The following is a 16,042-nucleotide window of genomic DNA, read 5'->3' on the forward strand; positions in this document are numbered from 1 at the left end:
AATCTCATTTACAATAGAATTGAATGCTCATATCTTCTCAATGAAATTAAAAGATTCGTGTTTACAATATAACGCGTACAATATATTTCCTCCAAACCCAAGTCATATAAAACTGTTGACAACTTCGCCCTCTTCAAATTTTACAAATTGTACAAGAAGAGATATTCCGATAATATTGGTATCTTCAACACTAAAAAGTTCAAAAAGGGGAAGGGGATTTTAAATTTTTACTGAATGAAGTTCGATGACGTTCATCGAATGAAACGACAGATGAAAATAATAAGCAACTCGAGACACAAACGGAAATAAGCCATCCCGCTCTACCAACACAACTTGGGGAAGAAAAAATTGCGAGTAAATTTCAAAACACTGCATCATATTACCAAAGAATTATAACACGATTTGAGAAAATTTGATTCCCTTCAGGCCCAGATCTATAAATGTTAGGCACATTAGGCTCTGGGTTCGTTGATTTAAATCAGCTTAATTTAAATCGTGATTAAAATCTTGATTTAAATCGTAATTATAATCATGATTAAAATCATGATTTAAATCAGGTGATTTAAAACAAGAAATTCTGTCTAGAACTGGACGAGCCTACTTTTCCGTATATCCATACTACTTTCTAGTACCTGATCAATATTCTCAAAAATAGCTAAAATCGCAAATTTTTTCAAACCTATTTTTAAAATAATTTAAGCTGATTTCTAGGAATAAAATATATTCCTCACTCATCTAAAAAAAATTAAATGCTTAAAAAAAATAGCAGCAACTTTTAAACAAAGCAGCTAATACACTTTTTTACATTAAAAAAATCTTTAACAGCTTTCAAAACGAAAAAAAATAATATTTAAAATTAATAAGCTCATTAAAATAAATACATCATATCAAAAAAAAAAGAAAATCGTTTCTTTTTCCCCTGTTGCCAAAAACAATTTTTAAATGAATTAATGCACTTACCAAAATAAATAAAAACAATAAAATTTCAACTTAAAGAAATAATTTTCATTGTCAAAAAAAAAAAAAAAAAAAAAATCGTCTGCGCATATCTTTATGTAGAAACATAAATGACTTCGAGTTTATTCGCCGAAAACTGAATACCTAAATTCGCAACTCCAACGAACTATAGGGGGCACTGAAGTCACTGTCTAATGGCGGAATTGAAAACTAAAACAAACGCACATGGTAACGAAGAAAATGCTAAAAGTGTTGTGATTTTTGTTCGTACGTATGATTGTTTCGCTTTATTCTTTTTAAATTAATTTTCAAAGTCTTGTTGATATTCTGACCCACGTAGAAAGAAATGAGAATTCAAGAAGCATTACTAAACGTCAAACATTAATGCAAAGTACGTAGTTCGTAGTTCTAAGCAGCCATTTTCACGATGTTGAATTCGATATTTATCAATTCTTGATAAAACTAAATAATAATTGCGGCCTGACAAGAATAACAATTAATGCTAGAAAATTCAATATGACATTACAAATTGTTATCGAAAGAAGATGATACTTCTTTGCTTTGCTTTGGCTAGCGCTTGTTTTCCATTTGTAGCTGAGTTATTCCTCTTGAATTCCCAAATCGGTTAATTTAAAAATTTTCTGTTTCGATTTTTCTAATTTCTGAGTTACGATTTAATTGTGACATGTTATGCAAATCATCAACAAAATTCTCACGGATATATGGTGGTAGTTTTCTTTTCAGTTGATTGACAATTATTTCTTTTTACTTATCGAATTCTGTAATCTTACTACCATTTTATTCCACTCATGATAAAATTTGAAAATGGTTTAACTAAAAACGCGAAATCTCGCCAAGGCTACTTTGCTCGCACAATGCCAAAATTATAACCCTAAACAAATTTGGCGAAACCTTTCAGCTGAGAATAAAAGGAATAAAGTAAATTCTTTCTCGGTTATTCATTTTGTTCTACGATAATATATTCAAGAAAATATTTTGCATACTGTCCATTCCAACTAAATGCTGCTGTAAAATATGGTAAGTTTAATTAATTTAAGATTAAAAAAACTCCCATATTCTTACAAATTCATACAAAACAATAATTTTTTTTACCTTGTATAACGTTATCCAAGTTTGTTAATCCAGAATTTTCGCTTTCACCTATTATTAAGGAAATAATGAAAACTAACATTATTTTGAGGAGCTCGAGAATACTACAAAGGGACGAATTAATTTCTGTAGCTGAAAGCAAACTAAGACACATCGATTGCGTTAATAAATACTCAGAACAAACTGCCTGTGTTTACGTCAACAGACACACATGAAACGCAACGTGGCAAAGTTTTAGTTGCATTCGCAGTTTTATAAATCACCGCAAGGTAGCGTATTCGAGCGCTGGAGTTCCGAATACACCATGACTAATATAGTTCAGAAAAGTAATTGTTCAACATATTATTTTACACTAAAAACGTACATGATAATGGAAACCTTATCTTTAAGCAAAGCATAAAACAAAATCACATCTTATCTAAGCCCTAGCTGTACCCGACAACGCGCGTCGGGTACAGCTACGCCAACAAAAAAATACATCATTAGACTGATTTTCATGACAATCGGTTGAACGGGGCAGAAATTGCTACTCTGCAGTGCCACCTGGTGGCGAGTGACTTCAATGAGCATATTATGCAACTTCTCCGTGGAAAAATACAAATATATAGCAATTTTCATAATAATCGGTCCAGGTATCAAGTGAAGCAGTGACTATACTCAAATTTTGTACTCACGCAGTTTGCAAGATCAATCAATCGCTAAAAATATCAAATAGAAAAAGTTTTGAATCCCCCCGTTGCGTGAAAAGCCATAAAACAATAAAGAAAGAATTTATTTGTTCAAACTCAAGAAAAATGGCAACAGCTAACTTCTTATCAATGAGATCTTTCACGCGAATTAATTTCTGCAGCCGATAGTTTTATTCGTATTTATCCAACGGATTGTAACTTAAATTGGAATAAAAAAGGAACTATCGATCGGATTTTTTTCGAACTGGTCTATAAACATTCCCAGTACCAAAAATAACAAACGGTGAGAGTTTCAGCTAAATCTGCCGGGTAGTTTTTGAGTTCATGGATGACATACAGACAAACATTCATTTATATATATATAGAAGATTATAACGTATTTATAAATCTTAAAATATTAATGAATAGTTAGAGAACTTATTTTAATTTTAAAAGTCAGTTGAATGGATTCATCTATTTTATGAAATATATTGTGTTTATAAATGTAAAGTAATTAATATCTACAAATTTTAAACATTAAAAAAAATCTGATTTAAATTTAAAAAAATACGATTTAAATAAAAAACGAGCTGATGTGTGCATCACATGACTTCCTTTTACTCGAATATAAAGTCATTTCCCCATTACTGGCAATTTTAATGTGATTCAATAGTTTACTTTTTAAATATCACCATTAGCGGTCAAATTGAAACAGATATTTTTTTTAAAAAAATCGCCAAATTTGTCACCAAGTTGGCGAGAAAACTTGGCGACCAAAAGACTGGGGATATATCGCCAAGTCCCAGCCAAATAATAACACCGCTCGAGTTTACATCGAAATTAACAATGATTTCCCCCCAAAAAAAGGCAAAAGACCCTTTTAGAAACACCCGAATACAACCAAAAGGGGAGGTGCACAACTAGACCCCCCTAAGAGCCTACGTACCAAATTTCAACTTTCTAGGACTTACCGTTCTTGAGTTATGCGACATACATACGCACATACATACGTACATACAGACGTCACGAGAAAATTCGTTGTAATTAACTCGGGAATCGTCAAAATGGATATTTCGCGTGTCTATACGTTCTTAGGCACTTATCCACGTGTGGTCGAATCGAAAAAAAAAACTCAATATTCATTCGGGGGGAGTAAAATGGAAATTAAGGTCGATTTTTGAGTGAAATTTTTTTTGAAAATACAATACTTCCTTTTTTACAAACGACACAGACTCAGCTCCAATCACTTCAGAAGATTTGAAACAAAAGTTTGGAATACATGTTTATAATTCAAGCTTGAGTAAAAATTGGAGTCAAAACTTGGTTTTTAAAAGTACGTAATTCAGTTGTTTTTTTTCCCAACTTGAAAGCCATGTTTTGAGCATTTTAGAGACCTGCCAAGGGTCTTTTACACCCTTTTGGGGGTTCTGTCCGTTGAAGCCCCGGCCTCCCTATATTTAAATAGTTCCTACGCCACTGTTGTTCTACCGATATTTATGACTCTTCAAGGTTGCTGTATACTATGACAAACATTCAAACAATCTAATTTCATCTTGAATATAAAGTAGATGGGAGCACGCTCACTTCTGGACCACTCTACATATTTCTTCCAATAATATCCCCTGATTTCCACACAAAATATGTACTATTGATTGCTTGACACATTGCACATACTAGTTTCCATGAAATAATTTCTGATAATGGGGGTAATTGGAACTTTGAACCCCCCCCCCCCTTCCCTTCCCCAAAGAAAAAAAAACAAATAAACCCGAAGCCCCCACATTGTGCAATTTACTAAAACACAAAATTTAGAGAGATGGCAACCCTTGGAGGGGGTCCTCTAATGTGAGGGTTTGCCCCGCGGCCCCATCTAGCTGAAGTCGGGCTCTGCAAACATTTCACAACAACATTATTAGTCTTCTTTATCTTTACTAATAATAAAGCTGATAGTCTCTCTGTCTGGATGTCTGTAGGATGCCTGTGATTCGCACAGCGCCCAGACCGTTCGGCTGATTTTCATGAAATTTGGCAAAGTTAGTTTGTAGCATGGGAGTGTGCACCTCGAAGCGATTTTTCGAAAATTCGACTTTGTTCTTTTTCTATTTCAATTTTAAGAACGCTTTCCGGAGCAAAATTATCATAAGATGGACGAGTAAATTACGAAATTATCATGACGTGGAATGGGAGAGCGAAGAAACATAGCCAATTGGCGAGAAATTCGCCATCCATTATTTGTAAATATACAGGCGAACCAATGACCTTTTAATTTTCAACTACGGGCAAAGCCGTGCGGGTACCACTACCATTATATAAACAGTTACAACAGTTTTTTTTTTGATGTACATTTTGAACAATACATTTATTTATTTATTTATTTATTTTTATTTTTTTATTTATTTATTTATTTATTTATTTATTTATTTTTTGACAGATATAAAAACAATATTAATTATAATTACCTGTTAAAGTCCCAAGTGTAGAAATGGTATCCAAAGCATAGAGCACATTTAATTTCCAACTTAATCTAATCAATGGTTAATTTTTAAAATCCGAAAGGAATTCACTTAAAAAAAATTAAAAAGTTGCACAAAGCTGAGAAGTTAACGAGAACCGAGCGAGCTCTATCCCCCCCAAGAGCACTTGTTTGACAGCGGAACATCTCAAACGATCACCCGAGAGCGGAAAATAGAACTTGTTGTAGGGGGTGCCATCTTCAAAGAAAAGCACTTTAAAATCTCGCCAACTGTTTAAATAAGTTATCACAGTGGTTTCCAAACTTTGCATACCTGCATCCAAAGGCGCCCATATGCAAAATTGTAAGGGGGGGTCTCAGATATTTTCCCCATGCTTTAGCAGGATATTTTCCCCATGGAAACTGATTTCATTGAGATTAGAGTTATTAAAATTTGACGTTTTTAATAACTCATTCATTAACGGCTGGAGAAGAAATGTTTTTGCATTTTTGCAAAGAAAAAAGTACTAAAAGCAAGGAAGTTCTAAATTCTGGGGGGGAGGGCTTGAGCCCCCACTTACCCTCCATATAGGCGCCATGGCCTGCACCCTTTCCTCCTTTTTCGTAAAGGAATTTTTCTTCCCCCCCCCCCCCTTTCTCAATTTTAACAATAATCCATAAATGCTATTCTGAAGTTACAATTTATAAATTGGCTAGAAAAGCAAAATAGTTTTGTGCAACAAAGCAAATTTGTCTTTATTACTTATTATATTATATTACTAATAATAAAGCTGAAAGTCTGTCCGGAGGATGTCTGGATCTCTGTGACGCGCATAGCGCCTAGACCGTTCCGCCGATTTTCATGAAATTTGGCACAAAGTTAGTTTGTAGCATAAGGATGTGCACCTCGAAGCGATTTTTCGAAAATTCGATGTGGTTCTTTTTCTATTCCAATTTTAAGAACAAAACTATCATAAGATGGACGAGTAAATTACGAAATTATCATAACGTGGAACCATAACATGGGCACAAGCCAATTGGTGAGATTATCATAACGTGGAACCGTAACATGGGTACAAGCCAATTGGCGAGAAAATTCACCACACATTATTTGTTAATATACAGGCGAACCGAAAGACCTTTTAATTTTTCTATTACGGGCAAAGCCGTGCGGGTCACACTAGTACTTAATAAAATTGTTTTTGAGTTTTCTACCGTAGGCAGTATCAGCAAACATCGCTATACAGTTCTTTGTCTGATGTATTAGAATCTTACTTCACAGGAATCGTTATTAAATTCAATATTTTTAAATTAATTTTATTAAATACTTTTTGTTCAAAGAAATATTTACTAAAATGTTGGAATCTAGACTGAATACTTTTTCGACCTTCTTCTTTTTTTTTTTTTTTTGCTTATGATGCAATACTAATTAAAAATAAAACATGCCATGCACAGTGCGATTCTTTCATTATTTTTTACACCATTCATTTTGTGTAAAACAGGTAAAAAAACAGCTCATCCTGATACGTTTTTTACCTTCCAGACGCAAATGAATGATCCCTGCCAAACTACTTGACCGCGCGATTTCTAATATTAAATATCGACTTGAAAAATATTACGTAAGAATGGGTTTGATCCGCCCCGAAGTAAATTTATGTAAGGATTTTTTCAACCCCCCCTCCCCCCTCGGGACCCTTACGTAATTAATGAATGACCCCTTACTCCCTTGACTAGATTTAAGAGAAGACCTTCAATTGCGTTTTTTTGGCCCTTACTTTTGGAAATTTTACAAAATGGTTGAAAATTACTTCTTGAAATACGTCTGCTACAAAAATATTTTTTCAAAAGACTTATCCACCACTGAGGTTCCCCTTTTTCTTTTTTCTATCTTTTAAGTTCGATAGATTGAGAGAGAGAGAGAAAGTACTGAGAGAACAGGAAAGAGCACCATTTTATTATTTCTTAAAATTTTGTAAAGTTGGCATATCTTTTCTTTACTAATAATAAAGCTGAAAGTCTGTCTGGATCTTTGTCTGTCTGGATGTCTATCTCTGTGACGCGCATAGCGCCTAGATCGTTCGGCAGATTTTCATGAAATTTGGCACAAAGTTAGTTTGTAGCATGGGGGTGTGCACCTCAAAGTGATTTTTCGAAAATTCGATAAGAATATTTTACCGAGCAAATTATCACAACGTGGAAGAGTAAATTACGAAATTGTCATAACATGGAACCGTAACATTGGCGAGCTAATGAACACAGCAAATTGGCCAGAAATTCATCATCCATTATTTGTAAATATACAGGCGAACCAAATGACCTTTTAATTTCAACTACGGGCAAAAGCCGTGCGGGTACCACTAGTAGTTAAAATAAAAATATGATTTACCTTATTATTTTAACTGGATCAACAGCAGGTCAGTCAGGAATATTTCTCGAAATCCCATGTCCTTGCACATTTCCATTTCTAATATAAGTAATTGAAATTTCCAATGAAAATTTCTTCTGCCATGACCATCATCAAAACTGAAGGTAATATGTACAACGTTACATACGGGAAGATTATATTGTTCACGGGGAAGTAAAGGTTGGTCTCTCTTGATTAGGGCATAAAGTGAATCAATTTCTTTCAAAACCTCATAAAAACGAAACAGAAAGCTTATGTACGAGTATACCATGATAACATGCATACCACGATGTTTTAAAACAAAAAAAAATCTGAAGATTATTTACTTTAGACAGATAATTTTTTCAACAAGAACCAGGCGCGGATCCAGAATTCGGCTCAGGAGGGGGCACTTTTTTTTTTTCCAATTTCGGCTCCCCACCCACCAGGCGCCCCCCCCCCCCCCCCCCCCCCACAACGCCAAATGAATTTATAAAGAGGAAAAATCACATTTTTGTTTGCTATCCACATCGTGTTTGCTTTTGAACATTCAGCTGTTTTTCCGTTAGGGAAAAAAATATTAAGTAAAAATGCATTGCTACTGGAAGCGAAAAACTAATGTAGGACATAATGTGATTTTATAGTGAAGTTCCCAGAACAGGTGACACCTAGGACGTTAATGTGTGGTGACCCCCTCCCACTCGCTTCAGTCAAAAAAAAACGTAGAACAAGGTGTTGGGATTTATTATTGCAATAAAAGTAATTGATGCGCTTAACGTTTTCAGTGTAAACAACTGTTTTAGTATACAGTCGTCCCTCGCTACTTCGCGCTTCAACTTTCGCGGCTTCACTACATCGCGGTTTTTTCTAGTTTTTTTTTTTTTTTTCCAAGTATTGTAGTTAGCCTTTTTTATGCGCTCGTGTAAACTTTTTTCTACAAAAGAATAACAAAGTATATGTCTTTAAAATAAAGTAAGCTTTTAAGTAAGATCTGAGGGGCTAGTTGTACTAGTTGAGGAAGTGGAGGAAAAAATCGCCGAAGAAAGTGTAGGGAATTGCTATCTCATTTTAACCGTTAAGCACTAACTAGAAAGTATAAATCACTGTATTATTACTAGGGGATAAATACATCTGTAAATGGTGTTCAACAATGTACTAGCTTTTTAAGTTGTACACGTAAATGTAGAGGAAGACGGGGGCACCTACGGTCAGTAACGGATAATTCTTCATCGAACAAGTTGAGGTTTTTTCATAGATTAGTAACAGTGTGTAAGAACTGCGAGTGTGTGTAGTTTATTTCCCAATAATTAACAATGTGATATCTATTACGACTAATTTTCTTATTTTGTGCAATATATTAAGTAATACAAATATAATGGTGGCTAAGGGTGCTGTTTCATGTCTAGGGGACTCTAACTATGATAAAAACTTATTTAAATTGCCGTAAGTAAGTTTTATGCGCTCTAATTAGAAAAATATATACAGAATCCTGCTTCGCGGAAATTCAGTTATCGTGGTAAAGTCTAGAACGAATTAACCGCGATAAACGAGTGTTAACTGTAGCCTTAATAACAAAATGCATTGGGGTGATCCTTTGAGGGAATGTCCACCCGCCATTAACGCAATTTCAGTCAATCTTCGATGAATTTAGCGTAGGGGTATGGGGATTCTTCGAAAATGTTTCGAAGTTGTATTCTTAAAAACGCTATTGCATTCTAATTTTATTGACGTTATGAAAAGTAGAGGGTTAAGAACTCTCTCTCGAAAGTTTAAGTTCCAAGAAGAGCAAGTGCACAACTTGAAAATAGTTTTCTTTTTCGATAAAAAAAGGGGGAAGGGGGGAAGGAGAGCACTTTTAAAAATTTTCCCTCAGACATATATTATATTTATTATGTACACACATTTAGAAAAACTAACAGGACCGTTGGAAGGTCAAAACAGGGAGATGATTTTTGGTAATGTTAAAGAAGGGAAATGTTCGGGGCCCTACCCAGAATTTTTTTTGAAATATATATCTTAAAAACGTGATTATAGACTGCATTTGTGACGTTAAAGAAAGAACTGGGGTTCAGGAAATGTCACCGATGCAAATAGACTATTATCAAACGGTAAAAAACTCACCAGAATACCAAGAACTTTTAAACTACTGGAATACCGAGTTTTTGAGTCGATTTACGACCCCCACCCAATGTTTCAAAATTAAAGCTCCAAAAACGAAATTTTCGACAATCTGAAGATATTAAGGAGAGGGGAGTTCCGGGGGAAGGGGACTCTCCTCTGGAAGTTTTTTGAATATGACGTCCTTAAAACAAAGGTTTTAGACTTTCTTCAATGATGTTAGAGAGAAAAATTCAAAGGTTCATCCCCTTAAAACTAGCGAAATTGTAGCTTTAAAAACACAATTTTCAACATTCTTTATTGATATTTAGAGGGACGGATTTCGAGGGTCCCACCCCATGAATTTTTCGAAATTGAACTCTTAAAAATGCGGTTGTAGGCTATATTTGATAAAGTTAAGGGCTTGGTAATTTTTCGAAATTGAAGATTCAAAATTGCTACTTAGATTACCTTCGGTGTTGTTAGATGGCGGGGTGTTCGGGGGCTCTTCCTCCTGAATAATCTCTTCAAAATTACACACCAGGAAACAAAATTTGAGACTATCTGTAATGATTTTCGATGGGGGGGGAGGTTCACTCACAGCATCCTTATTTTCAGAAGGGAGGCGGGACAAATTAGCTGACCAAGAATCTGCAACTGTTAAAGATTTTTTAAAAAATAATTAACTTTTTCCCTAACATTCCTTTCCCTTGTTAAAATAACTTTTCTTTCCCTAAGACATGTTCATTTCTTCCTTTCAAAAAGAATACTTCTGAAGAAAAAAAATCAACTCAGCATTCTGGGGTAGGTACGGGCCCTGTGGACCTCTCCTCTGGTTGCGCCACATAGGAAAAGACTGTCTTTGGTGATATTAGGGAAATGAGTTGTTCGGCGGCCTACTTCCAGATATTTTTCAAAACTTAAGTCATAAAAACGCTATTGTGAACTATCTTTCGTAATGTTGAAGGAAGGAATGGAGTTTATGTGTATTTTTTTGAAAAAGTTTCATGAACGTAATTTCAGACGATCTTCGAAGATGCTTCGCAAAGAGAGTTTAGGAGGCCCTCCCTTGTAAATTTTGTCGAAATTGAAATTCTAAAGACGTAATTGTAGATCTCTTTGATGACGTTAGGCGTTAGTGGAAGGGTTTGGATTTGGAAGTTTACCCCGAACATTTTTCGAAATTGAAGTTTCAAAAACGCAATTTTTCACGATCTTCGGTGATGGCAGATGGGAGAGGTTCGCCCCTTCCCTCAGACATTTTTAAAAACTAAACTCATGAATAAAAACACAATCGCAAGTCAGCTTTAACGATAGACGAAAAAATGAAATTCTGAAACTCTCTCCCGGAATTTTTTCGAAATTGAAGTCCCAAAAATGCAATTTCTGACGATCTTCGATGATCTTAGAAGTCTAAAGGAGGGCCGTCCTCGGTAGGAGGACCTCCACCGTAGTTATTTTTATTACTGAATGTTAAAAAAACGCAATTTTAGATGATCTTCGATATTAGTAAGGGAAAAGGGGGGGGGTCTCAAAGTTCTCATGCGGAAATGTTTCGGAATTGAAGACCTAAACCTTTGTTATTAACATGTGTAACCAGAATACGTAGTAAAGGTTGAATGATTAAAATCAATTGCTCCTCGCTTGAAAAATTTCTGTATCTGCTGTTGAGAACGGGCAATTCTCATGATATTGCGCCCCTAGGGAGACGCAGACGCGCCCCACTCCTCACTGGTTGAGGGACGCAGTGAATGAAGTTAAAAAAATTAAAATGTCTTTCTTTTGCACTCAGTTTCAAAACTTCCATTTAGGGGTGCGACATCGATGTCGATGTTTTAGAAACATCGATGTTTTTGTTAAAACATCGATGTTTTTAACATCGATGTTTTACTTTCGATGTTTTCGGAACATCGATGTCTTGGTTTCGATGTTTTTTCGATGTTGATGTTTTTGTATTATAACTAAAAATTATAATAAAATTTGCTCCAATTATCTCGCTAGGTAATTAAATTTACGTATGGAATTGCTCCAAAAATTTCATTTATTTGCGCGCATTTAAAAATATCGATTTTTCTGTGTAAAGGATGATTTTTGGAAAGATCACTAGAAGTTGGTAAAAGATAACTGGAGGGTGAGGAAGAGGTCAAAGCTATTGGAAGAACTCGACAATGGTAGTGTGTTGCCAGTTCTTGCAGTCGTTTCTAAGACTTCAATTCTTAAACTAAAGGAGAATCCTATATATTACTACGGTGAATATTATAACTGTACAAATTCAGAACTGTTAAAAGTTGTGTCGAAGTATTTGATAGTGATGGCGACTTTTGTTTCATCGGAAAGAGCTTTTTCTCTGCCTGGTGGAATTGTCAGCGAAAAGAGAAATGCGCTTAAACACCAAATATTGGGGGTTACTTATCGCCTACCCTAGGTGGACACCGCTGCGAGAACCTATGTATAATGAGGTTTTGCGCTAACACGACCCTCAAAGCTTACATTTCTTGCACGATAATAAATCCTAAACACTAATTTAAACTAATAAATTATTTACAGCACATTTAAAAATAAACTCAGCACGACTAAAAACTGAACTATCTAAAAATTACAACAGAAAGAACTTCTAATCTATAGAGACTTTACAGAAAAAAAAAAAACATTTATGGACTCAAATGTTTTATCGATTGAAGTGATGCTTGAAGCTTTGGATATGGTTTTACAAAAACTATCGTTGATTAAATTTGTTGCTTATAAAAGCAAACGGGCGTCAGACACTTCTTTATTACTTTTCATTATACTGGCACCTGAACTCAGCGCCGCAGATTAACTGTCTCGAGAAAAGCTATTTTTACCGTCTACGTAATATCTTAAATACATATGCTATAAATAGAAAAGTGACAGCTAATTCCCCCCCCCCCCCCCCCAAAAAAAAGAGAACTATTTACTTTTTCTTATTATGGTTTCGGTCCGGCTTTTTTTTTTTTTTCAAGCAGTCATTTTCACTACTCAAATGCAATGAACCTTGAAACAGATTACAAAGTATTGTCCAGGGCTGTGGAGTCGGAGTCGGAGTCGGAGTCGAAGAGTCGGAGTCGGACTAATTTTGGGGTAAAGGAGTCGGAGTCGGAGTCGTTAGAAAACATGTCGACTCCGACTCCGGGCTTCTTTTTGTCTTTCATTTTTACTGACTCTCATTGCATTTTTTAAAAACTGACTACTAGCAATTGGTTCGATTACATGTATACAAAGTTACTAATGAAAAAAAATAACTGCTACAATGGCAATCAGCTAGCTTGAGTGCTTATCGAACTTTCTGTAGCCGTCCCCTAGTTTGCTTGCTTTTTAACTTAAATAATATATAGCAACTGTCAGCAAACAGTTTTATCGCCTAACATTTTCAAGTAATCAATTTCAAATAAAAATAAAAATATAGTGTTTTGTTCGATCTCAGTTATAAAATAGTAAAAGGGACGTAACAATTTAGTAAGTCGGGGCCCGTACCTCAGGTGGAAACTTTTGAGAGTGATCGATAAATTCAAATAAGTTCTTGCGCGAAAACACGAATACAAAATATCCGATGAAATAATCTAATGTTTTTTTTCTTTATTAAGACTATTTCTATAAGTTTGGTTCTCACTAAAAAATTTGGAGCAAAATAAGTATAAATGATTTCTTGATTACAATACTAAATAATTGCAGTTAATCTTAAAATCTTCACATTAAGGTTAATTCTAAAGCAGCCAATAAAATTGAAATTAAAAATTTAGCGAAGAAGAAGTATAGGTATAGTAAAAACTATTCGTATAAATCCGTATACCGCGGCATTTTGTGTAAAATTTGCACCTGACGTATATGTGCCCTATTTTCGTTGAAATTTTATTGATGAAATATAATTTAAAATATAATCGGGAGAATTTTCAGAATTAAAGTATTTATACCTTTTATAAACTCTGAAATTAACTTTAGGTGTCACCTACCACATGGGTGTCACCCGGGGCAAACCACACCCTCTCAAGAACTTGGACTTGAAAAAAAAAAAAGCTTTTTGTCTCTCAAATTACAGCTTTCAAAAATTGAAAACACACGATTTGATCAATATCTATTTGGTTAAATATTAAAGGGGGCAAGGTAATCCTTTTCAATTTTTTTAAAGGAATTTTAAGTCATTTCATTTTTAAACTCGTAACTGTTGGAAAATTTGATTTTTAAATAAAATTTCTAACGTTGTATGCATTTTGGGTTTACAAAAAAAATGCGAAATTTTCATAAAAAGGAATTAATATTTTAATCTATGTTTAAAGGTTTCCCCCCTTCTCCTGAAGGGAGAGAGGGAATTGAAAAATACAATTAAAAAAATCCGGAGTCGGAGTCGGAGTCGGGCGTTTCAAAATCCAGGAGTCGGAGTCGGGGTCGGAGTCGACCATTTTCCTTCCGACTCCGCAGCCCTGGTATTGTCGCAGATTTTGATGGGACGAGGGGTTCATGACCCCCCCCCCTCCTCCTCCTTGTATACACTTCTTACGGTTTCGATCGAGTTTTTTATTTTTTCGAGCAAACATTCAAATACTGTTGCGGGTTGGGGGGGGGGGGGTATGACCCCCTCACTCGTATCCGCCACTGCGTCTACCCTATAGGGAAGTTGCAACCTATTAAATGTTCATATTTTGGCTATTGGATATTGTTAATTGACCCTCAAAACTAAAAAATTCACCATCGCCGAATTTTAAAACACCGTGGTTGATTTTTAATGAATTTTTAAAAATCCACGCGCAAAAGTGCGCGTTTCTGAAACGTCACTAGCCTACGTCACAGGGCGCGAATGGGCAGCCTTCCGCCGAAGATCCCTTGTTTTCGCTAGGAACATTTTGAGCGCGCTGATATTTTTATTTTTTAGAAATTCAATAATCCTTTTGAACACAGTATTAAGGCCGGATTCGTTAAAGCACAATCTAAATAATCTTCCTCAAGGTAACACCAATGAGATATTCGAATATTTTCGAGAGGATGAGAGGTTTTAATGTTCCAGAAACGCGAGGAGAAAGCCTTTTACGTTTCGTCTTCGAAGTCGAATGCGTGACCTTCGCTTCTCTCCTATCGGAAGAAGGGATGACGTCACTTCCTATGCCATTTGACGTCACAAGAGCTTGAACTTTAAAAATTAATTTAAAAAAAAACTACTTATCGTATCGCAAAAATTTTTTCACCTATGATGTTCATACATGTTACTCTATCATATAAAAATATAAATTGAAAAATCGAAAACTTCCCTATTACTCACAATAGGGAAGTTGCAACCTATTAAATGTTCATATTTTGGCTATTGGATATTGTTAATTGACCCTCAAAACTAAAAAATTCACCATCGCCGAATTTTAAAACACCGTGGTTGATTTTTAATGAATTTTTAAAAATCCACGCGCAAAAGTGCGCGCTTCTGAAACGTCACTAGCCTACGTCACAGGGCGCGAATGGGCAGCCTTCCGTTGAAGATCCCTTGTTTTCGCTAGGAACATTTTGAGCGCGCTGATATTTTTATTTTTTAGAAATTCAATAATCTTTTTGAACACACTATGGAGGCCGGATTCGTTAAAGCACAATCTAAATAATCTTCCTCAAGTAACACCAATGAGATATTCGAATATTTTCGAGAGGATGAGAGGTTTAATGTTCCAGAAACGCGAGGAGTTAAATGCGAGGAGAAAGCCTTTTACGTTTCGTCTTCGAAGTCGAATGCGTGACCTTCGCTTCTCCCCTATCGGAAGAGGGGATGACGTCACTTCCTATGCCATTTGACGTCACAAGAGCTTGAACTTTAAAAATTAATTTAAAAAAAAAACTACTTATCGTATCCCAAAAAATTTTTCACCTATGATGTTCATACATGTTACTCTATCATATAAAAATAAAATTGAAAAATCGAAAACTTCCCTATTTGTGTTTAACTTTTTTGCACTAACAGTTCAAAACATATTTCTTGCTCTTAATAATAATTGTCAGAATTAATTTTGTACTTTTAATATAATTTGCACAGGTCTTTCTCATCATACAACTGACTGTAAGTGCTATGATATATTTTTTCGCAGATTTAACTAGTTTGTATTAATTGTTGCACGTCTTATCATTTTTTGTCTTATTATAGTACCAAGATGTTGCGAAATTATTCCTATTAAATTGTATTTATGATTTGCAGTTCAGTAGTTTCAATATATTCGTGGGGTTCGTATTCTTTTGTATTGCTTAAATTAGACGCAATGCCCTGATCCATTAAGAAACATTTGTTAGAGATTATCATCTATGTAAGTTTGTAGTGTAGCATACTAAAAAATGTATGTTAAATATTGACAAAACGATCGATGTTTTAAAACATCGATGTTCAGAAACATC

This window comes from Uloborus diversus, chromosome 4, assembly GCF_026930045.1.
Source record: "Uloborus diversus isolate 005 chromosome 4, Udiv.v.3.1, whole genome shotgun sequence".
NCBI lineage: Eukaryota > Metazoa > Arthropoda > Arachnida > Araneae > Uloboridae > Uloborus > Uloborus diversus.